This window comes from Apus apus, chromosome 11, assembly GCF_020740795.1.
Source record: "Apus apus isolate bApuApu2 chromosome 11, bApuApu2.pri.cur, whole genome shotgun sequence".
Taxonomy (NCBI): Eukaryota; Metazoa; Chordata; class Aves; order Apodiformes; family Apodidae; genus Apus; species Apus apus.
In genome coordinates, this window is record NC_067292.1 from 7,177,372 (window position 1) to 7,202,860 (window position 25,489).

Here is a 25,489-nt window from a genome sequence, read left to right on the forward strand (position 1 = left end):
CTCTCCACCCAGAGGATCCAATAATAATAGAGTGGGGGTTCTCAGCCAGTGCCTTATCATACCACTTTTGGCAACGGGGACTTAATGGGAGTACTCGACCGATTGGCTTTTACTCTCAATCATTGAAGGATTCAGAAAAGTGATATTCCATTCTGGAGAAGGGATAACAGTGTTAACAGTGTGTACAGCACTGAAAGAAGTCAGTAAAATCATTAAAAAACAAAGGGTAATTCTCCAAGGCCCTTTCAAGGTAGTTAACTAAGTACTGTCTGGAAAAGCCCCTCCAGGAGGAATATCCCAAAAGGGTACAATCAGGAAATGATATAGCCAAATTGAGTACTATTCTGGACTTTTGAAGCTTGAAGAAGGCCCAGATAAGCAATTAAAAATTCAGAAACAAATTGGATCTACAGATGGAAAGGATTGAATAATGAAAACTCCCAGTCCTATTAAAGAGGCCCTGGAATACAAGAGTGAAATGGTTAATGCTTGATTTACAGATGCTTTGTCCCGAGGAGAGGGGAAAAACTGGTTGTTTAAATCTGCTGCAATTAAACCCTCCACAGGCGAACAAATAATAAACCAAGATAAGGGCAGTGCCCAAGTGGGAGAGCTGGATGCTGTTCCTGATGGTTTTGTAAAAGAAAAAGCCTCTGAGGACACTGTGTACATTTACACAGATTCCTTTGGAGGCTCTTTCAAAGGCTATGTGGTGTGGATTACTTTTCTGGGAACAGAGTAACTAGGAAATTAACAGGGTGCCTGTTTGGCATAAGGAGAAATGGCAGCAAATACTGAAGATTGCTAAAGAGAACCCTGATTTTCATGTAGGGTGGATACCTTCTCACCAGACTAATTTGGAAAATGAAGCTAGTAAGTGCAACAACTATGTTGATGAACTAGCTAAAATCAATGTGGTGGAAATGCTATCAGCTATCACAGGAGAAAATCAGGAACGGAAAAGATTGCTCAAATGGCTCCACTGTAAAAGAGATCATTCAGGAATCTTTGACTTATACAAAGAGGCACAAGCCCGTGAGTGGCCTGTCACCCGTGAGCAGTGCAAGACAGTTATTTCTTCATGTGATCTTTGCAAAATCAGACTTGAGGAACATCCACTAACATCTGACCATTTGCATATCAGGGAGGAAAACCCTTGTGGTCCACAAGTGACAGGTGGACTACATCGGTCCCTTCCGAAGCTCAGGAAACAAACAGTACATCATTGTGATTGTGGAAGTGGTATCAAGATTAACCTGTGCTGAAGCTGTTTCTAAAGCAAATGGGGAAAACACAGTTCATTTTTTGGAAACGGTACTTGGGGTTCTGCCTAAACCCACAAATACTCAGTCTGACAATGGAACTCGTTTCACTTCACATCTAGTACAACAGTGGGCTAAAAGGGAAGGTATTAAATGGACATTTCATGTCCCATACTACCCACAAGCTAATGGAATAGTAAAGCACACTACTGGGTTAATTAAAAGTCTCATCTGCCCACAGGATTCCAAATGGGATTAGAGATTGTGGTATGCAGTCACTGCTGTAAAAAATAGATGGGGGGTAAATGGGTGCCCTTGCCTAAATGCCTTTTTCTCTGAGTCACCTACTCAAGATAACAGCATAGAAAATACGAAACTGTTCTGACAAACCTGCCAAGTATTGGCAAGGTCAAGCTTGCCTTACAAACACCAGTGAATTCAAATACATGGGTTGCGTCTGATTTAAATGACAAACAGCATAAAATCAGTACCAAATGGATAATTCATGTTGAGTAAATCAGTGGTTTCTTTTGGGAAAATTTGAACAGTGGTACTTTACTCAATCAGAGATTTCTGATCTATAAAAGAGGGCAAGTTCTGCAGGGCCGCGGCTCTGCCTGCCCAGGGGGAGACCCTGCTGCAGTACCGGAAACCGCCTGGAACGCCACGTGTGCGCCCTCGGTTTCATTCACAAAGCCCTCCACGTTATGGGGGACTCGCAGAAGCATCCTGACAGCCGGTAGCCCCTGGCTGTTGCAGGTCATTAATTTTTCAGGGAGTGTTCAGTGCTTCTCAATAGTCATAAACTTCCCTCTTTAGAGCTGGAGTTCTCTTTTGACCTACTAGCAGATTAAGGGGGTGTTTATTTTTTTTATTTTTTCCCTTTTCTGTTTTGCTTTTATGTTTTAGTTTATTTCCAGCCTCTCTTGGCTCTTCTCAGTCTCAAGTGAGGAGAGCTCAAGTTAAACTGTGTGTGCCTGTACTGTTACTAAACTGCCACATTACATTCTATTTCTGCTCCAAGATCAGTATATGAAGTGACTGAGACATTCCCAAATTAAACCTGGAAGAAGCTGGTTTTTGTGTTTTTTTTGGGAAAATTTCAACAATGTGTCCTACAACATTACATTGAGTTATATATATAGATAGTCTTATAATGTATGACTAGGTTAAATGTAAAAAAACCAATCATCAAAGCAAAACAAAAAATCCCAAAACCTCAGAAATCATCTTCTCAGCTAATTCAGTTTTGCAGCTGAGTATGTTGACATTTTAGCAAAGAAGCCACTGGGAGATCACATAAGTTTTGCTTGTTTAATGGAGACTTTATGGTCAGCTGAGTTTGTCAGTATGCAAAATGTATTCAAACACTGCAGTCAGATGTTATAGCTTATGTTGGAACGAGAATGTTTTCTTCTCCTTAGCATTTTCTTGGCTTTTCACTGTTATGACAAAAAATGAAAAAAACCCTGTTTTCTTATCTGATGACACAGACCTTTTCATCATACCTAAATTTGTCTCCTGAGTCCAAGCTTCATTCACAGCTAGCATGTTCAGTTTAGCCATGGGCTGAATCACCTTTTTTTTTTTTTTTCTAATAACTGCTATAAATTCTGTCTAAAATGACCTCTTATGTATCATTATGTTGTGACTTGGCTTTTCTCTTTCACTTGCTCTTGAAAGTTATCTTTTAGCTGAGGCTTGGCACTTCTGTCTGTTATTGTCCTTCTGAAAAGATCATCTTTGGTTCACTAGTAGGTGATGCCTTGTCAACCTAATTCAGTCATTTTCACACCATGTTTTTAAAAAAAGTCAACAAACAACAAAAATCGAACCAAATACCCTCCAAAACCACCAAGATTTTTCTCCTCTTTGATTTTGTTGTAGTAAAAATACACATAATTGCAGACATTCTAGGTAATGTTAATACAGTAACTTGACTTCATTTTCTCCTTTTATCCAAAAATACTACACGTCATTATTAAGGCAGAAAAAAAAAAAGTAAAACAGTTAAAATGTAATTTAAACAAAGGAATACTTTTGAGGGTTAGGAATTGTACTGAGCAGCTCATCATGCTGTAAATAGCCAAACTGAGTTCAATGACAAAACTTTAATGTAGAGTTTTAAGTAACTTTATCATGGCACGGCACTTTCAGAACAGACTTTGGAAAGTGAAGGTTTAAGGTGAAGTTTCATGTGAATATAATGCTTCTGCCTTTCCTTAGCCATATCAGCATTGGACAGCAGCAATGCAGCTGATATTGTAAGTAACACACTCAGCTTTAAGTGTAAAGAACACTTACCTTTAAATTATTTAATCATCCTTGAGCTGGCTTTTCAGCACAATGAATTGTCTTCGCAAGAAATGCTTTCACACAGCCAAGACTGTGCAGAGGCTGTGAGATGAAGCAGCACTGTCCTGGATTGATGTCCATGCAACACAGTGCAGCATCCACATAGTGTGAGAAAGCAGACTGAGGTGAGAACAGGGTGTGAAGTACAGACACAACAAACTGGTTCCCTATATGAAGGCTGGAGTTTTGCATTTTGACCTGTGCTGTGTCCTAGTTTCTGTTCCATGGGCATCAAATTACAAGTCTTCAAACTGCAGCATCTCAAGAACTGCCCAGGGAAGTCGTCAAGTCACCATCCCTGGAAGTATTGAAAAGATGTATAGATATGGTATTTAGGGACATGGTTTAGTGGTGTGCTTGGCAGTGTGCTAGGTTAATGGTGGACTTGATGATCATGAGGGTCTTTTCCAACCAAAACAGTTCTATGAAGAAAGAAAAATTAAGGGCTCTCACAGCTTACTTGAGTAAAATACTGAAATTCAGTTTCATTCTTTAGCTAAGGGGATCCACCTACCCATGACAATCTGTGAGAAGGGTATTTCAACCACCAGGGCCTATAGTATTGGGACTGAAATTCTGTCTTCTGGAGATCTTCCATTGCAAATGTTTTTGTTTAAATTAGCATTGCAAGTGTGGTCTCGTTTAGATACCCGTCTGGGTTGGTGTTGCAGTGAATATGTATGATGAAGGTTGACCTCTGTTATGGAAGAGTTTGAAAGCTCTTCCTATGCCCTGCGTCAAACCACTGTAAATTATAACTTTTCTGTGATACTTGGGGCTGCTTGTCCTCTTGATTATCATTGCCACAAAAGGCAGCACTGTTCTACACCTGTGTGGATCCCATTTCCCTCAAAGCTGTGTTAAAGTAGACAGTGGGGAAGCAACAGATTTCCCAGATGCTGCTGTCACAGGCTCATTTTTAACAATGCTAACAGAATAGGGGGAAAGGTTTGCAGTGAGCACTAATTCTTCAAATGGACTTCTGGGAGGTCTGCACAAATATCTTGATGAAAGATATTAATTGGAAGAGGAAGGAAATTAATCCAGAGCAGTTCCATATTCATTCTCAAGTATTTTTTCAAAAGAACCAAAACTATGTAACACACTCAAAATCCTATTAAATGTACCAATAACTGAAAAGATACATTTTGGTGTGTTTATTAAATGAAAAAAAAAACCAACACATGAATGTTACAAGTAGATATATATTGCTACCTTTTCATCCTTGATTAGATGATTCTGAGTCCTTGTACTTACTGACTGAAAACTGAATTACTATGTAGAGTCTTGTATGCCTTTATGTCAGCTGTCCTCAGTCTTCCTCTGTCATCTGCATGCAAAAAACTATAAGGATAAAATGGCAGCAGAGACAAATTTTATGAGGTATCCAAATGTAAGTGCATGCAGAATCCTTCTCCATTTGCCTTGCATGCTGCTCAGTGTCTTCTTTAAATGCTGAAAGTTTCTCTCTTAAGTATAGCACTTCTGAATCACCACAGGTGGATCATGTCTGTTGTCTTTATTGATAAGCAGAGTGAAGAAAAACTTTGTGTATGTGTTGGGGTCCGGGAGGTAGGGTACTTTCGACACACTGAGGAAAACAATAGTTTTGTAGCATTTTGACAGAAGATGATAAGCTAATTTCATATTTGCCAGTTGAGAATCATAGGTTTGGCCAGGAATAATGCAAGTATCAAGTTTTAAATTTGCTGTTTTCAGATTTCTTTTTTCTTTTTTTTTTTTTTGTCTCCCAAAGAAAGAGTCTGCTAGGCAGACACTTGAGGACATGTAAGAGAGTTACACTTTTAATATTATAGTGCTCATTATTTTAATTAATGGCTGCAAGAAGTTGTTCTGAGACAATTTTTTAACCTTCCTGAAACGATCGTTAATATTTGATGAGAGGAAGAACCCTATCTCCTCAAGTAATGAATTGGTGTGTTACAAAACCATGTATCCGGCATGCTTCTTGGGCAAAATGTGTTCATTTCTTTGACTCACATTGCTCCCAGATGACTGTAATCTCCATATAAAGCTGTGTTTTATACCTGTGCAGTACTAAGCTATTGCCTGCTTTTTTTTTATCACTGCCATGACTTTTTAATTTGGAAGCTGACAGGTTTTAAGTGTCCCCTAATTCTGAAAAGTTGTTGTTACAGGCACAAGGGATCTGTGTGTTACAGAATAGCTTGGAGATTGAGCCAGACAGCTGAGGTGCCAGCATATTCTAGCAGGCATTTGACTTCTGTGGATCAACTAGAGATAGGACAAAGATCTGCTCAGCTGCTTTAGTACCTAAGCACAAATGCTTTTGAAAGTAGTAGTCTGGTAGTTGTGCATGTTGAATCCTTGCAGTGTCTGTATCAAAATATAGTGGGCTCAGTAAGAATCTCAACTGCAAGTCATATAGGTTTGTTTGCTTTTGTGTGTGTTGGACTAGTTTGAATGTGCTGCAGAAAGAAAAAAAAAAAGCAGCTTAAAAGCTTGTGATGACCAGACGAGCTTCTGCTGCTTCTTTTCACTGTTCAGGTGGGTTTTCTTTATTTTATTTTATTTTGTTTTTTTAACTTTCCATGTTCCTCAGATGGTACTGTAGTGAGGTCTTCAGTCTCTTAAATCCTCCAGTATCTGCTTCAGTGTTTCACCTTTGTTAGATATTTCATTGTCTGCCTTATTGTCAGTTCCCTTCTCTGTTCTCCCCCGCTATGTTCTTTGTTACCGGTTGAACCAGCTGTTTTAGCATCCTTTCTCTGGTTTTCTTCCCTTTTCTATAATACATAATTGATTTTCTGGTTTAAAAAAAAAGACAAAAGAAATCCAAGAAATAAAGAAACATTTGGTTGGTGGATCAGACAGTATAGCTGTCTTGCACAAAACCTATAAAAAGAATAGGTGATTTCAGTCATCAGGTGGTAGGAAATGCAGGCATGGACCCTGGTCAAAAAGTCTTCCTTCAACATTGGTAGCTGATTTTTGTCTTAAAGGGATGGTGAAGAAGAAGAAGCATGAAGTGTACTTGTCCTTAATATGTTACTACTTGACCAAGGGTCATCTGTGCCCCAGGTTATTGGTTGAGAAAAGCAGTCAGGTCATTCTCAGATTCAAAGTGGTATCTGGGTACCCAGTGTAGAGAACCTTAAAAAGGTGTCTAGTTCAGAAGAATAGTAAGTTAAGTTGGGCATCCAAATTCTCAGCTTCCCAGAATCTGTCACTTTTTTTAAAGGAAACCTGAATACACTTATTTTTTCACCAGTATTTTCAGTATTTCCTTTTCATTCAGGTCTTTCAAAATAAACCTTCATTTTCAATTAATTCAACTAAGGTTCACAAGGCGAAAATAAAGAAAAATATTAGCTTATTGGTGTCCTGTTTTAATAAAAATATTTCTTTGTTTATATAAAACATACAAGTAATGACTGTACTAGATAAAAGGCCTGATTATCAGAGTATCTGAAAACTATTGTAAGGATGAGCTTTAATAATTCTACAAGTTATTTTGAACTAAAAAGTTATGGTTGTTTTTTTTGTTGACTGCATTGGTCTCAGTGGACATAATTGTGACATTTTCTTTCATTTTTAACAATAATATTTTCTAATGCACCTGAAAGTTAGTACATTTTTTCTAATAATTCTGTTTGTAAAAAATAAATAAATGTGCAAATATAATAATTGACACATTCTTTGCATGACTGGAATGCAGCTGCCAAGCATACCGTGAAGTTGTATCTCAAAAACACAATTCTGAATGAAATTCTAAGCTGGTATAAACAGGCATAATAACTTCATTAAATTCAGAAGAATTATATTTGCAAGCTGTAGTCTTGAAATGACCTTTATTATCATTCATGATATTAAACATATCAGTAAATCACTGACTTTCTTGCTTTTGAAAAGTGTTTCTAGCTTTTGAATGTACTGAAAACAAGAGTGGGATGGGTTATGAATTTAAAATTATCTGATGGCACCATTTCAACACAGGTGTGTTAGTAAGCAACACAATCTTTGAGGCTATGCAACAGACTCTGGAGTCACCTGTGTCTTATGTTTTGTGACATGATGCAACTGATTCATATTGCTGATCACATGAATTAAGAAAACAGGGAGGAAGACAAAGAATATTTCTCTTTCATTTAAATTTATCTGTAACAAATGTTCTTTTAGGACTGTAGTTCTCTGAGCACTTCAGAAATAGCTTTTTTTGTCATTGGTGATCTGAAAAGCAAGGTAATACATTACATCATTACCAAATCATCCTTGCTTGATGTGACTTTACTTCGGAATTTTTTTTCTTTTTTATTTGTCTTGCCCTGTTCCAATTTAGAACAAAAACTCATGACTGATATTTTTTCTCAAATGCCTTGATGTTGAAAGTTTTTTTATACATGCCTGAGGTGTTAGAGGTGTTGTTACCTGGTCTAATGACTGTCTGAAGTTCAGGTGCAACACTGAGCTACCAGGTATTTTATGGAAGACTTGAACACTGTCTAGTCACCACCATGGTACAATCAGAGATGATTGTACTGAATGTTCTGGAAAGCTGCTCTGTGGTAATGTCAGCTTCAGTAGCCTTGAAAGAGGCTGTAATTGAGCGGTTTCCAGCGTAATGTGACAAGCTTAAGGAGGTATGAAGAGCCTGACGCATTTTGAACAAATCTCCCTGAGAACTATCAGACTGACTGGTTGCTTGAACCTAACTGTAGTCAAGCATCTGACAGTTCTCCCAGCATTAGTGTTCAACAAGCTATACAGGCAGTCTTCCCTCTTTATGTACCACTGTAGTAGAACATGATAACGTTCATTTCTCTGTCATTGTGAATAGATGTGAACGATACATAATTATCAATGTTGGCAGTTCATAATATAATAGCCTGATACATAGTCTATTGATGTAAATCTCTACCTTGACTGTAACAGGTTTTTTTATTATACCTAACAATATAAAGAAAGAAGGCAGAGAGATAAGAGGAAGGAACAAAACACAAAAAGCAACTGAGTCTAAAGGTAGCAGAAGAGTGTTGCGGTATGAGTGTTGAACTGTAGAAAAGCCTCACAGAGTACACCCTGCATGAGTTCACAACTAAAAAATATTTACTGAATACATTTAACCAAATGGATTTACTTATACATAATCCATTTACAGAACATTTGCAACTATTGGGTAAATTGAGCTCATTGTTTATATGGCTGTCTCAGCAATCAAACTGTAATCGTGTAAACTGTGAGCAACCATGTACAGTTCATACACAATTATTTGCAAACTGGTTTTGTGAAATCCACTTGCATTACCAGTGATAATGAACTTCAGGGTGTAACAGTTGTGGGGTTTTTTAACATTTTTAAAATGCTTCAGTGCTTTTCTTTGTATTTTAAGCCCTTTTGAATTTACAAAGGTATTAACATATACTATGCATTTCAGGATTACCTTTTGGTTAATATTGAAATTCATGCCACAAAATCCAATGACTTACCATAACCTGCTTTTTCCATGCATACTTGATAACTTCAGCTCCTTCTCAGATCTGGAGTTTGTGTTGCTACCCTGAATTGTAACTCTGTGGCCTGACAGTACAGTGAGAGAAGCTTTAAGCTATACCACTTTCTTTTCAAGGCCGCTAAAAGATGTATATTGTTTACCTCCTTACCAGTCCATAAGATTTGATCCCTGAACAGTAAGTTAGCACATATTTGCAGGTGGTAAGAAATAAAAAGTAGCCTTAATGCAAGTTTTTAAAATGCCTCGTTTTAGTTTCTCTAGAAGTCAAGTCACAAAAACTCCATGAGGTAAAGTTTAATTAATATACTTTTGAGAAGATCTGATTAGTCTCCACTTTACTGTTTGCACATAACTGCTTAAAATTTTAAGTCAAATCACCACAGTAATTTTTTTCCAGCCCATAAACATGTAACAATGCCCTGTGATGGGGCTTCTTTGCCATGGTTTCCCCATGCCTCATAAAAAAAGAACAGAATTCACAGCCTCAGCCTTATGTCACCATATCATAGTGTTCACTGACATTTTGTGTACTGCAGATCAGAATGTGGTAGGCAGGCACTGGAGTAATAATTTTGAAAGGGTGGTTCTACAGACATAAATCCTGAGGTTCCTTGAGGCTCTGTCTTCTGTAAGGTGCTGAAGCTAGTTTAATGAGCTGCCTTTTTCCTTCCCTCACAACTACTTTTGCTGTAGCAAACAGTCCAAAGAAGATGTAAGAGAATAAGCAGCTTGCTCTTTTTCCACTCCCCCACCAAGAATCAACCAGCTGCAGAGTTCTACAAAGAACTGTTTTCCCAGTCCTGGAACTAATAATCTCTGCTAAGAGAGAACTATCAGGAAGAGATCCTGGGGACCCAAAGAGGAAGAGGGGAAAAGAATTTGCTAAAGCAGGGTCTGAGAAAATACTGAGAAAAGGCAGCTAAACCCATTCAGTTGTTAAGATACTTAGAAGATAAAGCTAGTCCTAGACTGAGCTTCCACATTTAAATAGTAATTGTTTCCTTCCATTCATGAGTGTGTAAGCTTATTCAGATTCTTCTTTAAAAATTTTTATGATCTGTCTTCAAAGAAAAATGTCACAGGACAATAGTCTGCTGTTAGGGAAAAATGTCAAGGTGGAGTGTGGCCATATATCATCTCTAAATGCTGAGGCACAAGGATTTCAAGGGGGAAAGTATTTATCATGTGATATTGTTCTATTGCAATGAGTCTGTATTTCTGTTCTGCCAAGTGATTGATGCATGCTGAGCGTAATCATTCTTTTAGTGTGCTAGTAAGTCAGTTTTTCACTGTAGTGTTGTTAAACAGCTGCATTCAGATGGACTGCAACAAAAGGCTTGTGTTGATTTCAGCCAGTCTGAAAACAGCACATCATAAAAATGCCAGCACATAGGTTCAGTATTTATTCATCAACAGAACAAAAATGCTAGATTATCCATCACACTACTGAGCAGCTTTCCTAAAAGCTTGTAATAAAGATTATTATAATAAAGATTAAACATGAATGGGCAGCTTGTGAAATATAGAAAACGATGTACACAAAGTAACTGCAATGTATGTGTAGCTTGAGCTTCATCTAAGGAAGTATGGGAAGTGTCAGAGTGTTATTATCTGCCCAGGCCTCTATAAATAGTTGTATTCCAGCCCTGCCTCTCCCCTGAGCAGAACACAGGACAATTCTAGTCTGGAGTTGACATTAGTAGAGCAGTATGACACACACAAAACAATGTTTACTGTCACAGTCATGTGCTAATGTGTTTCGTTCATGGCTTTTGGATTTTTTTTGGGGGAACAGGCTTACATCTTGCTGATCAGAAGCAAAGGTGAAGTTAGCACTGAACTATCTGCATTTCATAGAGGCACCTAATAACTAGAGGATGTTAGGGTGAACTCCTGGTCACTCTACGTAGATTCTTAGTAATGTCAATAATAATGATCTTGTAAATAACCCAAGAAGCTACTTACGTAGATAAGCTTTCCTTCCTTTATGAAGTATAAAAAACACAGCAAATGAGAAGAACTTGTGTAAACTTTTTTTTTTTAAAGGGTATTTTTTTTTAATGAACAAACATGATTAAGTGATCCTGATTTGCATATGTGAGTGCATTTATTCATGTCTTTGAGTGTTTGTGGAAATGTTTACTAGTCAAAGACTTACTTGCAAACTAGAGCTTTTATGGAAATTCTGTCATGTTTTTGATAGTACCCATAGCTTTGGAAACAAAATATATTTATTTCAAGTACTCATTGGTATTAATGATTTAACATTCATGTTAAATAATGCCAAAAATTCATAGCACACGGGTGTTTTCATTAATATATGACAGACTATGTAAGTATGATTAAGATTCTTCTGGTTGGATTGGAATCAACTGTATACAGCTGTAGAAATATTTACACTTAGTTGGTTTTATTCACTAATCTATAACTGTACCAAATACTGTGGAATGTTTGGGTTTCTTTACAGCCTAAGGTACATTGCTGCAGAAAATCTTGATTTCTTTTTTTACCTTCCAAGGGTATGGTTGGTTGAGATTTGAGACTTTGGATAAAATGCTGTCAGCACACTTTTGGGAGATAGAGGAAGAATCACTGAAAAAAATTTGTATACATGGTAGAAAGTACATCTGAAAATTAATCTGAAGGAAAGTGAAGCAATTTTATTCCCTCCTGCTTGCATCAGCTTCACTGATTTTTTACTTTGAGCCTAATTGTAATTGCTAATTGCTACCCCATCGCACAGACTTCACTGCTCCACTGGGCACGAGACATTGCTCTGAAGGCATTGCCTGAACGAACAATCTGGTATGCAATGGAAATACATCCATTGCGTCCTTCTTTAATAGAAGGAGGAATGCCTTCCTTTCTGTAAGTTTTTTACTCTTTTTGGCTGGTCCTCCATATTAAAATAGTTTAGCTGCCCTATACTTTTCTTATAGCAGTCACCAAAAAAAGAGGCTACAGAGAGAGAGGCTTTTTAGGGAACTGTCTTGAGGTTCCCAAAATCCATGTAGCGCAGTGTAAAAGCTAGGGTGAAATGTTTCTTTGCCAATATTGCCTGCACTCTTGTGCAAGTAAGGACTAGCTACATTTTTTACTTTTGTAAAAATCATCCACTGACTACCAGAAAACTGAGATGGGTGTGTTTAATTCCATTTAGATATGACCTTGGTCATATCTTACCAAAATCTTACCAAAATACGCATTTCTATTATCCTTAAGACATACTGTTCATAAGTAATTTGCTTGTAATGGAGATTATTATGCAAAAATTATTTGAATATTTGCTTTCACTGAAGTTTGTTGGACTATTATTCAAAAGTAATTTGCAGAACGGATTCTTTGGCAAACAATGTCAGTTTATTTTATTTCAACAACATATTCAAACATCTAAGCTGATAGAATTTCTGTGCTACTTCTCATTCTGTCCCATTATAAGGTAGAAGATAGTGAATTTAGGTTAGGGGTTTTTTTAAGTAGTGGCTTTTTTTGACATCTCATGCACTTTACTCCTTTATGAAGTTTGGAAAAGATTTGAAAATACTTAATCCACATTCTAATTACATAAATTATTTAGATACAGTAAAAATGTGGTTTGGACTTCAGGGCTGCATTGAAAATATCACAACGCTAAAACTCAAAATGAAAATCCTATATATACTCACTTGGACCTCAGATTTATATTAAAAAAAGAATTATATGTTGTCTTTTTACAAGTTAACTTTCTTCATAGAGAGTAATGATCTGTGAAACTCTTGCTTTGTGTGGGATCAAGCATCTTCTCTCCTGCAGTCACTGTGAAGCATAAACTCTAGATTATGTGCAGCTTTGCATTACTGACCCAGATGCAAAGTGCCACCAAAAGGGTGGCTGGTGTTCTCCAGTGTTATCTTTAAACCACGTTGCTGTAATTGTATGGATTCCTGGTCTGTGGAATCAGGTAAAAATGTGTGCAATTGAAAAAATTGTGTTGTAGGACTAGTTGTCAGTAAGATGTGTGAATCATAGTTCTGGAAACTGGGAGTCTCCTTTTGGCAGCAGGCCTCATTTTTAGAAGATTAAGAAATAAGGACATGTTACTTTTCTGCCAGAATGTTGTAGAGCAGCCTTGGGTGCAAATTCACATCCTTCTTGTTTACTTCTTGTTTGTTAGTGGAAAGTTAAAAATGTCACAAAGTAAATGAGAGTCTGGTCTTTGAGTCAAGCTGAAGATTTCATAGATACATGATGTAGCTTTGTGTTTTTAATCTTGCTTTTTCATTGTCTCATGCAGAGATGTTGAGCTTATAACTTTCTGAAAGAAGTACAAGAGTATTCTTGTACTATTGTTTGCTTCCCTCTGTTTTTGCACAACAGATTTTCAGTCCCACTGGGGTGGCACCAATTGCAAGAATGTTACTTAAATTTATTTTTTGTTTTACTACATACTCTCAGGAATTTTCAAGGTTACAAGACTATGAAACTATAAAAATGAAAAAGATTGTGAGTTTTAGGCTGCATCAAACATGCTTTTCATGGCTTATGCTCTCTGTAAGTCATGCACAATCAGGTTTCAGGCAATGCTCAAATATATCTGGAGTTGTTATTATACCGTTGACTCCATTATCGGATCTTACAGTCCCAGGACTCCGAGAAGGAGGCCACATCTTTTTGCTCATGCAGACATCTAAAAATGTTGGCTATTGTGGGATTCCATTTAAATCCCACCGTGAAAGATAAGGCAGCCTGGAGAAATAGATCAGTTTTGTCCATTGGTGAATTACAGTTTTGTCAGTTTCTCTGGAAGCTTTTGACCCACTGTTACTGTTGCTATTGCAAGAAGAGAATGAGTGCTCTTGTGTTGGCATTTTCTAGACCATTACACCAGAATTCAAGAGAAATGCAGGGAGGAGTACATCTTACTTTTCCGTTCCAATAGAGTTGTTTTTTCAGCCCTCAGTTTTCAAATTAAGGAGTTCTCTGTAAGGGCCAGGACAGCATTCATATTTTTGCAGTGATAGGAGTAAGAATCTGCTTACTTTTAGAGGGATGTTTACATCTGAATTGCTTACTCGGAAAGCATATTTAGATGCATGACGTTGAGCACTGGTTTTCTCCCAAGTCCTCATTTCCACTAAACTTTGTGATATGCTTGGGAAGTAAATAAAACATACTTGATTTATATGAAAGAGCATGTTGGGTATGGACAGTTATAGTGTGAAAGATGTATGTAACACGGTGGTGCACGCTACTGAAATGAATCATTTGGGTGAAGCTCACCACTGTCTTGAAGGCAAACACACAACTTATGTTATCTACTGCTTATGTTCTCTGTATTTATACAGAAAAGCACAGAGAGAGACCCTATCTGGGTTGGCTGTAGTATATGAAGGAGGGCAGTTCAGAAACACCTTGGATCACAGAATCATTGAATGTTTGAGATAAGAAGGGACCTCTGGAGGTCACCTTGTCCAACCCCCCCTGCTCAAACAGGGTCACCTAAAGCAGGCTGCCCTGGAGCAGACAGCTTTTGAGTATCTCCAAGGATGCAGACTCCACAACCTCCCTGGGCAACTTGTAAGAGTGCTCAGTCACACTCATAGTCGAAAAAGCAGTTCCTGATATTCAGGTGGAACCTCCTGAGCTTCAGTTTGTGTCTGTGGCCTATCATCCTTTCACTGAGGTCCACTGGGAGTGGTTTGGTTTTTTCCTGATGTATACACATGCACATTGTTTTCAGGAAAAAATACACACATCCCCATGGAGAATGGTCAGTAAGCCCACAGTTTCCAAGAACATCCAGTGTTCATTATGGTGGTTTAAAAACAGAAAGCCCAAACTACATCTAGCTTGAGCACTGGATGAGAACCAGCTTATATAAAGGCAAGCATCCAAATTTTTACAAAACCTGTGCCCCTATTAGAAGGGAATTCCGAACAATTGGATAAGTATTTGATGTTTTAACAGATCAGTGTAAATCAATGAAAAAGTTGTAGCATTTTTTCAGGCATATAGAATCATCAGAGCTATTTATCTCTTCATTTTTGGTCTGAGTACAGTAATGCCTTTTCCATCTGATAGGAACTCTTTGAACAGTTGTTCTAAATACAGGGAAAAAATCCTTTTCAGACTCTCCAATGATATCTTCAACAGCCAATAATTAATTTTTTGGAATGAAAATCATTGTAATGGAATTGACCTTTCCCCATAGCAATAGGTTCAATCACTTCCATCTGTCCAAATCTCTTTGCAGGATTTTAATTAATGGTTAAATTTGTTTGCTCCCCATGTCAATGAGTTATTGAGAATCCTAAATACCTGAGTGCTTCATAACATTCTGGCAATACAAAAAACAAAAACCCAAACAAAAACGTACAGCCAAAACTCCAGTATGAGGACAGATTTCCTGGGGCAAGACCAGGAAAGCAGTAGAACCTGTATCTTCTCCTTGTTGATCTTAAAGCCAGAAAATAATGAAAAATCATCAGTCTTCCTCAGCAGGCTAGGAACTGATGAATCTAGCTTTCTGAAGAGAAGTTTTGCAGCAACATGGACACACACATTATTTCAGAGAGCTGTGTGAATTATGTATATATGAAGATGGCTTATTCTTTTTCTGTCACCCACATCCTAAAACTGCTGGTGTTTTAGCAGTCCAGTTACTGGACTGCTGCCACAGAATTGTAGTCAGGTTTGTCTTCAGTAGTCAGCTGCACAGATCCTCCCTGTATCTTGTTGCCTTTTAAGCAATGTGTGTTTTCTTTGGAGGGAAGGCACAAACTCAAGGATAACTGGCATCTTCCTCTTGAGCATCCAGCCAGCTGAGCATTAGCTGGGATATATGTTGGCCACAGAGAGGGAGCATTAAAATCATTGCTTACACACCACACCCATGGAGCTAGATAAGCATCACAGCGCAGAATATGCAGTATACTGAGGACTGCTTGGTTTTGCTGTCTCCTTGAAAACTCCCGAGCAAGCAAATTTCTTCCTGGGTTCTGTGAACATGGCATGTCACTTCCATGGATGGTGGAGTGTAAATTCCACAGAGCTGCCTTCAGTGTTTTGCTTTTGTGTATCAAAGTGATACTCAAATTAAATGATAAAGGCAGTCTCTCCCTTGCTTGCATTTCTGTTCCTCCAAAGCAGATCATGAGACTTACTGCTATTTTAATGTCAGATGCTGGTACCCAGCTTTCTGGTATTTCATTATCCTTATACTTAAGCTAAGATTACTTACACTTTCACAACAGATGACAAACGTTAGTCAAATAAGAGTCTTATAGATGCTATCTACACAAGTAGTGATATATTTTCAAGTTCTAGTGCTGGAATGAGTCTGAACCCTCACAGTGGCTCAGCAGTACTCAGAGGCAGCTGTCACCATATGTACTGAACATTGTCACTGTGTGAAAGCGCAGCAGTTGTAATGCACTCTGCTTTCAGGTGTGGTTGGTGGTTTCACTTCTTTCTCATTATCCCTGCTAATACCCTCTGTTCTGAGCTTCAGGCACATTACAGCAGGCTCAGCCATTGCTGCTAAAAGGTGGCTGTGCACTGCATTTGTATCTCAGTTCACAAAAGTCAAGCTGATAGTGTAACAAGACAGTGAGGAGCGTTTAGTTCAGACCCAATTTTAGTTATTGAGCAAATAGCAGCAATGCTGCCAGCCTTCATTACATTGCAGAGACAGATGGTCTGGACTGAGAGACCAACAATTAATGTACAATGTGTTCTTTGTTGGCACTTACCACAAAGGGATTTTTTTGTGTGTATAAACTCTCCTATTCTTAAAGCTTATTTTGTTTTGTGACTCTAGAGGAGCTGGAGAGAAATAATTCCAGGTAGGCATTAGGGAGAGGAGTCGTTCTCTTTCTCTCATCTTTCATTCAACATTGTAATGACTAAACCTAGTTTTTAAATTTTGAAATACTCTTTGTTATCATAGTCAGATTTCCCTGATGTATCTACTGCATTAAAATAAGGTCTTTTCTCTTCTAGTATTCCTGTAAAATATTTCTCCTTCCTGCATGATGAATAGGAATTTAAGACATTTCGGTGAATGTATGCATTTGGTCCAGATGCTTGTCTGGGTGAGATTCACTAAAGTTTTGTAGTCTACTGACCAGCTGAGAACACGGCTCTTTATTTTTTTATGTTATTTTTATTCTTGAGTTCTATTACCAGGACGCCTATTCATTCACTAAATAGAATCCAACATGAAATGAGCCAAATGTATGACTCAAAGCCATGCCTGGTTCTTCAGCTATTTTATATCCTGAATGTAGGTTCATTTGGTTAGAGCTCTGTAATTCCAGATACCATTCCCTAACCTGAAAATCAAAAGACACCAATGTCTCAGGATTCTGGTTAAAGCCAAAATGCCTATTGATATGAGTTAATACATGTCTGTCTGTTATTTTTTGCCAGATTTGGGCTGGAATTTGAGGCAGAGGTGATGATCTGTGAAACCCATTTCATATAAATACTCCTGCCTCATTTACTTGATAGTGTCAATTCTTTCAATGAAATTGAAATATTTTTTTAGCTCTGCCTTTGATGTATTTGGGAACTTATTTGATCAGGATGGTGAGTCTCAGATATTGAGGAGATAAATATGTGATCATGTAATCAGAGTCTGCATCTTGAGCAAGAGATGAGATCGTGTTCTAGGATTAATTTTCTGAGATCTTTCCCTCTAACCTTTTTAAAAAAAAATAAAAATAATGAATTTTGTACATGTAGGCAAGGATAGGCAGATAAAAGATAGCACCATTATTGTAAGCTGTTATAGATAAAAGTCCAGCTTTCCATTCAGTAAGACATATTTCCTGGGGCAAATTTTTCAGCAACACAGATAAATGGCTGTTCCTTTAAACTGGATTTATTTCCACTGGCTTTTGTATGAAAAACAGTGTTAATACAAGTAAGAATGACACTTATGTAAAAATTTGCTGTGCTCTCCTCAGATTATGTTATATGGTGTTGCACTGGGAATTTTCTTCCTAGTATTAAGCATTTTTCAACCGCAGTTCCTCACCATCAGTCTGTGGCTATCTTTCTAAACAGCAGTGATTGTTGGATAATAAACAAAAAAAGGGACTTGTTGGCAGATGCTGCTATGGTAGCTTTTTCTGACATTGCTTGTATCTTCTAAGATTTTTGTGTGAGAGGTTGGGTTTGTTACTGTTTTTTAAAGTAACATCTCAAGAAATTATCAGCTTTTATTCTTTTGTTTTCTGTGGAAAAAGAAATGTGCCTGAGTGCCAGACATGTTACTATATGGGTGTTCTTCAGCTCATGTCATGTTGTTCATTGTTTCACAGGAGAGATGCATTTTGTGTCTAGGAGTTGTCTTGTATTTTTTTTTTTTCCCTTGAGCCCTTTTTCCAGAATTGCTTCATATACAACTCCCAACTCTTAGCTTCTAAGAAAGTATTTAACTTTTTTTTTTTAGTTCAGTTTTCCACTCACTTCCTCATTTGCTGTTCTGTTTTGTAATAGCCTGAAATAAGAAAGAAGAGCAGGAGCATGAGATACATGGGTCTTGGTGCTCTGTTTCAACCAGCAGTATATTCCCTTGATCCCTCCCCCATACATACAATGAACAAAATCTACAAAGCAATAGCTATTTCTTGGGATACTTCAGATGCTCAGAATGCAGTTCTCTGTAAACACTAATGCATTGATTAATCCCGCAACACTCCCATGTATCAGACAAACTACATTTCCCACATTTTATACATGAAGAAAAAAGAAGGCAAAAGAGGCCTCAACTTCTAAATCCATCTAGTTAAGCTGTCCTCACACTAACTCATTTAAAATAAATATTTGTCTTTACTTCTTTTCTACATTATGAAAGTATTTGTGGGTTTGTGCAGCCTCTGGCTTGAAGACAACTTCAGGACTGCAGTAATGTATGTTTGTCTGCAGGGAAGCGCTCTAGAGCTGAGATTATCTACAAGGTCTCAAAGACATCTCTTCAGCCTATTTCCAGCATATGGAATACAAATACCTGGCCTGTCACTAACCTACTTGGGAGACATCCACACTTATGAGCAGTAGCTCTATGTTAAAATATTTCCCTTAATTCCAGAATCCAAAGCCCATGAAAATATTATTCATTAATTAATCTGTACAATCCTCTTAAAACATTTGCTTAAATGAAAAGTTTTATTTTCTGTGTGGAATGAGCCCTTAACTACCTTTATTGGTGCTAAATCCCTTGCACTTCAATGTTCAACAGAGCACAAGGCAGTAAGAAAAGGAATAGGAAGTGCCCTTTCCTCTCTGATGATACTTCACACATTAGTCTGTTTTTAAGCTTTTGATCTTTCAGCCCATACTGCTCAATTATTTCGATACTGAATCACAGATTGATTTAAGTGTTTAAAACATATGGATTTACTTTGTATAAAGGAGTTAGAAATTGTCATTGGAGTGGTTTATTGACAAAAAGCAAAGCAAGATGCCTGATGTAAAGAGTTTACACTTCATTCTCTTGGTAGAATAAGGCTGCTCTTCACATCACAGATCTCTCTTACATCAGCATGCTAGGCCTGATTTGAGTGGATATGATGGGAGAAGCCAAACTGGGAATGTAAGTAAGCACCTAGTGACCTGTATATAGTATGAAACCACCTGATTAATATATAATGAAGACAGTAGAAACTTGCAGGTTGAATCACCCTTTTCCCAGGTTTAGTGATGTTTCTTTCTGCTTTCAATGAACACTGAAATAAACTTGTGTGGATTGTACTCTATGGTACATTCTTGTCCTTTTCCCATCCTTTGTAGGTTATTTGCAGTTACTATTTGTTATTGCTCATATTAATTACTGATAATCTCTAGTTGTGTTCTCTCAGCACTATCTGAGAAAAATCAAACCCAAATTTGCTTAATGATTTCATATTAGGATTCAGACTCTTTATGCCTAGAGCAGTCAGCAGAGAACAGGATCTCTGGATTTTCTGGATGACTGAGAGTCACTTTCTTATTACAAACTGATTTACGCTGTTGAAATATCAGTATACTCTGTTTTACTGCCGCTGCTTTCTGTAATAGTTGGCAGGAGCATTAAACTCGGCTGTTGCCACTTGGAGTGTTTGCCTCATTGATAAAGGCAGTAATTCAGTACTGGGACCACAGCTCAACTCTGTGCCCTGAGATAGTGCAGTCCAAGCATGAGAAGTAGGCTGTGAGGAATCTTCTGTGTATTTGTATGTAATAGAGAATATGTCTGCTGAAGGTCCTCCATAGTAGAAGGAAGGGCAAACAGATGGATCCTACAGTTTCTTGTGGTGCTCATGAACCATTCCTGAAAAAACCGTAACGTTAAATTTCCCAATATTTAGCATTGAATTTCTGTTTAGTTCAGGGGTAACTAGCATTTTTTATAAGAATTTCAGATGACTTTTAACATACAGTATATCGTCAGAATAGCATTACACATTTTTAGAAGAAAAAAGATTGTTGGGTACAATGTTTAATTTTATTTAGACAAAAAATTCAAGGCCACAGTTTTCTTCTCTGTACTTTCACTATCCAGAGCCTTAATGTGACACCCAAACTTGGACATCTGTAAGTTTAGAAAGAAAACAGTATGTGAAAACAATATTGATTCTTACTTCAAAGGAGAAAGGACAATTTGAACATTGATTTAGAGCCCATTTCATAAATAAATAAAACTGACTTTTGAATTAGACCATCACAGTGACATCACACAAGGCTTTGCTATTGTAGTAGTAAATCGCTTTTTCTTAATCTTGGAAACTATTGCCAACAGAGATGTAGTGACCTTTAGGTTACTATATTTCTGTTTGCTTGAAAAAACCTGTATTATTAATAAATGTAGTGTAAAGCAAAGCTAATTCCTCCATACCACACACTGGCTCAGTTCTGTTTTGCATGGTTGCCTTAGCCTACGTGGAAGTAAGTGCAAACACGCTTTCAAGTTGCTACTTGACTACAGCTTTTTTTTTCACAGTGTGGGCAGTGAGGAAATCTTCCCCCGTCTCTTACATGTGGTGCTAACATATCTGGTAAAAAGTGAAATTCTCTTAATTCAGAAACAGTAGTTGCTTTGGTCTAAGCTGCTTCAGGTGTATGTGGAGTACAAAGAAAGATTACCATATCCTTCCCTTTGGATATAGTATAGAAATTCTGTAATATAATCCACTTTAAGATATTTCAAACCTGAATCTGAGATAGGCAAATTCTCAAAGGCTTTTTCTTTGTGTCTGTCTTGAAGTTTAGCTTTGCTAGGTTCCCTTTCCCAATAGCAAAGCGGTGTCAGATATAAAAGAAGGAAAGAGGAGGATCACGGGGCCCTGCTCAGGATGGGAAAAGGTAGCCACAAGGAGGAGAGCAGACATGAGAGTCCTCATATGAGGGAGGGGATTTGTTTGGCCAACTATGATACCTTCTTCTCTAAAAACGGTAGCTGCTGAGGAGAAATTTTGAATGTGACTCGATTGTCTAATGTCTAGACACAGAGAATATACTATTTTCAGGTGCCTTTTTGAATTCTCACAATGTGCAATACCTGTTAAGCTGTTTGCTGTTTTGGAAAGCTGCTAGGCATTACAGCAGCAGCAAAGGCCACCTCATACAATTGTCTGTAGTAATTTCTACTGATTTGACTACCAGTTACTTCAAATGCTGACCTAGATCTGGGAATTTTTGTTGTTCTATGCTTATATTCTACGAGAAAAGTAACTCCCATTTTTAGTAACAGTATACTGATTCATTCTCTAGGGTTACTAATGTTAGTGAATATCCTCAAACCTGAAAGATTTTTACAAGCTTGGCCACTTAAAAGCAGTTGAAATTTTTAATGTCTCAAAAGTGTCTTAAAATGCATGGTCATCAACAAGATAGAGGGCATATCAGACATGATTTAGTGCTTTTGAAATGTCAAATAATGCTGATACCTTACAACAATACGAGTGTTTTAATTTCTGTGGCATTTTAAAGAAGGTAACTGCAATTTTATTGCAGGATGTAATGTGCAATTGTTATAACATCATCAAACTGATTGCTTTATTTGATTTGAAATGTCATATTCAGTGCAGTGATTTTCACTCATTAACATTAAATTCAGGGAACCATATGTTAAAACAATCTTGTCTATTGAATGAGTACACTCAGTTAAATAAAATAAGCACCAAAAAAGTGAGTTTCTTCCAAGCATTTTTATCTTAAAAATCCTCTAAAATTCATTAGGACAAACCTAATCCTGCAAATGATAAGTCATTCTATTTATAGATTGTATGGCTTTTTCATATTAAAATGCATAAAATCTGCCAATAGCTTAGAAATGAGGCATCAGCAAAGAAGATTTATTGGTCTACCTAAATAATAATGCAACCATTAAGAGGATAACATTTTTGAATTGCAATTACATGCCTTAATTTTAAAGAAGCTATCATTTACAATAATTTGGCAGATTCAGTCCATATTTCTTTCACAAATTTATTTCTTCATTATGCCTCAAAACAAATTTGTGGTGCATTTGTGTTTGTAAAGATAATTTGCTTAGTTTATTGTGAATGGAAATCAGTAATTACATACAATCTCATTTTCTACAGACATAAAGTTAATTCATGGTAGTAATTTTACACAGAATATTATCCTGTGTTAGTTATGATGAAAATGTTACTGTGGCAAATGCTCTATTACAATGTAATTTCTGTGGACTTGGTGAAAAGGAAATACTGACTTAGTAAATAACACCCACATCATTGATTTTGTGATAATTTGGGATTATTCTAAATATTTATTAATTATTATGAGGAAAACCCTTATCTAGCCCTTAAAATTGGCACCTCTTTTGTGAGTGGAGAATTAAAACTTATTAAAGGAAAAATAAACACTTCAAGATGTCTAGCAGCATATATGCCCAACCAGATGCTGGAAGTAAGTCTTTGATGCTGATGATGAAAGCAATAGGTTCAGTTCTCCAAGGAATTTGAATGGAATCCCTTGCTTTAAAGATCTAAAAATGGACAAAGCTAAATAAGATGCCTTGAGGCAGTGATTCTGCATTGGCATTCGAGATAACTTTTTCTTATAACCAGTGTTTTCACTCACATGATGTTTTGTGGCAGGTATTAAAGGAACATATATTAAAAAACCCAAAAACCCCCTAAAAATCCCAAAAAAGATGTCTCATTTTGCTCATATACTGCTGATGGGTATTTGTCCAGAAGCATGTGTAGTACTTCACACACACCTAAGTGTTTTTTGTGGACAGTTGGGTTTACAGGGCATTACTATAGTTCTTTGGTGGAGAATTCCATTTGACAAGTGTGAGAGAAAAACTAATTAGTAATTTTTGCCCCTCCCTGTCCCACCCCAATAAAAATTGTTGAAACACAGAAGTTTCCTAAGGAAGGGGAAAACAACAAAGGAACACTTGATGTTTTATTTCATAGCTTTGTGGAGCTATATGTACTGATGATCTGGCCTTTGAATGTTGTGGTATCCAGTGGTGAAGCCTTGTTGTCCTCTAGAGTGACAGAGTTAAGCTGTCATCTACCTGCTTTCTCCTAGTGTACACTGAAGCAAATATTTAATTATGCTGCTGCGGGAATTATAATTTCCTTGGTTTTGTGACAGAGTTAAAGAAAGATAATTTGTTGTTTTGGAACAAAATTTCTTGGGAATTAGGTAACATTAAGTAATTGTAATCTTACAAATATGATGCTACAAGGAAGCTTGCATATTTCCAGCTGAACAGAAAGAACACAAATACATCATTAGCCTTTATATCACAAAATGTATACAAATGCTATGCACTGTAAAATATCTGCCATCTCATTAAAAGTAAATGAGGATTGGGAGACTCTGAATGTTTAAATTAAGACTATTAGCAAAGTGTTTATGCTGTTAGGAATTAATTAGTTGTGGAATTATTAAAGGAATTTTTTATCTCAAGAACTACTGTAAGTATTGCTTTATGTTATATATATATTGATATCACATAGGATTTATGGAAGTATTTAAACATTTAGAATGAACTTGAATTTAAAACCAACGTGGAGCTCTAGTGGCTTTTGAAAAAATTAATGTATGGTATCAGCTGTATCTGTATCTCTGACCTAAAGTAATGCTATAAAAAATGACAAATTACAAGGTCAATAATTTCCCAAGCGAGGTATTACTTTTTTTTTTTTTTTTTCCAATCTGCACTGTTTTTTAAATACTCAGCTTAAGTTTCACCTGGTTTCAGTATGCTATGCTTCCCTCACAAAAGTTAGTTGGGTACATAATGAAAGAAGCAATCAGAACATTGGACGTGCGTGGTTGAAGAGGCTGAATATAATAATTTTTTTTATGAGAAGGTGATTAGCTACCCTTCTCTGCATTGTCTTAATTTATCATTGAAACTTTTTTCCCTTCTCCTTTGACTTACCAAAAATGGGGAGGGCAGGGGGATATTTAGGTGAAGTATGTGTTTATAACTGTTGAACAGCAGTTGAGTTCAAGAGCAAATTCCAGGCATATGCAACAGAGTTTGCTTCTGACATAAATTACTACCAGGCTGCAGCTGTACAGATCATCATGTGGGAATTTCATACGTATGTATCAGACATACATTAAAAAAATACTCATTCTGGAGAACGGTATGCACAAAATAATTCTTGTAGCTTCTTATTTGGGCAGGTGTTAAAAGGAAAAAAAGTTTCTATTAAGGCTTGTCAAAACCCCTGAAACTTAAAAATAATAAAATATTGCTCCCTTTAACAGAAGTTAAAAAATTGTATGCTTTGTTTTTTTGGATCAATATGCAATGAATTCACTTTTGAAGGACCTGGGTTCTACCCAATCCTTTTCATTTTGAGATGGTGAGTTTTCATTTTATTTTTTCATTTCTTGATGTTACATTTTATGTGTGTCGTATATGAGAGGGTTTTATGGCAGAGACAGTCCTGTAATAGGTTCATGCTGTTGCTATCTGATGGACTCATTGATTTTGTTTGGAATTTCTAAGTGCTCCTGAAATACAAATTATTAAGAACAATTCCTATATTCTGTATCCATGTATTCTCTTCCAGTAAGTTCTTAAAACCTTTAAATCATGTATGAATATATATCACATTGTTGTATTGCCTGTCATCTACTGTCTTCCCTTTAGAACAGTGGTTAGAATTCAAGACTTTATATGGGTGGCTTGAATGCTTAAGGGAAATATCTTTAAATTAACTGTCCCCTGGACCAATTACTATGGAAGTGTTAAACCTGACAATAAAAATAGTGAATAACTAGCTTGGTGGAATAAAACAGAAGTCTTAAAAAAAACAAAATCCAAAACATCCAACAATCTTATGTTAGAAAATTTGTCTTGTAAAATAAACCATTAAGAAATGGTTTAGAATGAGCAAACTACCATTCAGCT

General features: G+C 36.8%; 1 long non-coding RNA gene across 1 annotated transcript in view; it reads left to right on the forward strand.

Annotated features, from left to right (window-relative positions):
* The first annotated feature begins 16,903 nt into the window (after positions 1-16,903).
* The window catches only part of LOC127389308 (uncharacterized), a 122,515-nt gene continuing 113,929 nt past the window's right edge, over positions 16,904-25,489 (forward strand). Inside the window, exon 1 of the long non-coding RNA XR_007890616.1 lies at positions 16,904-16,934. This is a non-coding gene — a long non-coding RNA (uncharacterized LOC127389308). The remainder of the gene's footprint in view (positions 16,935-25,489) is intronic.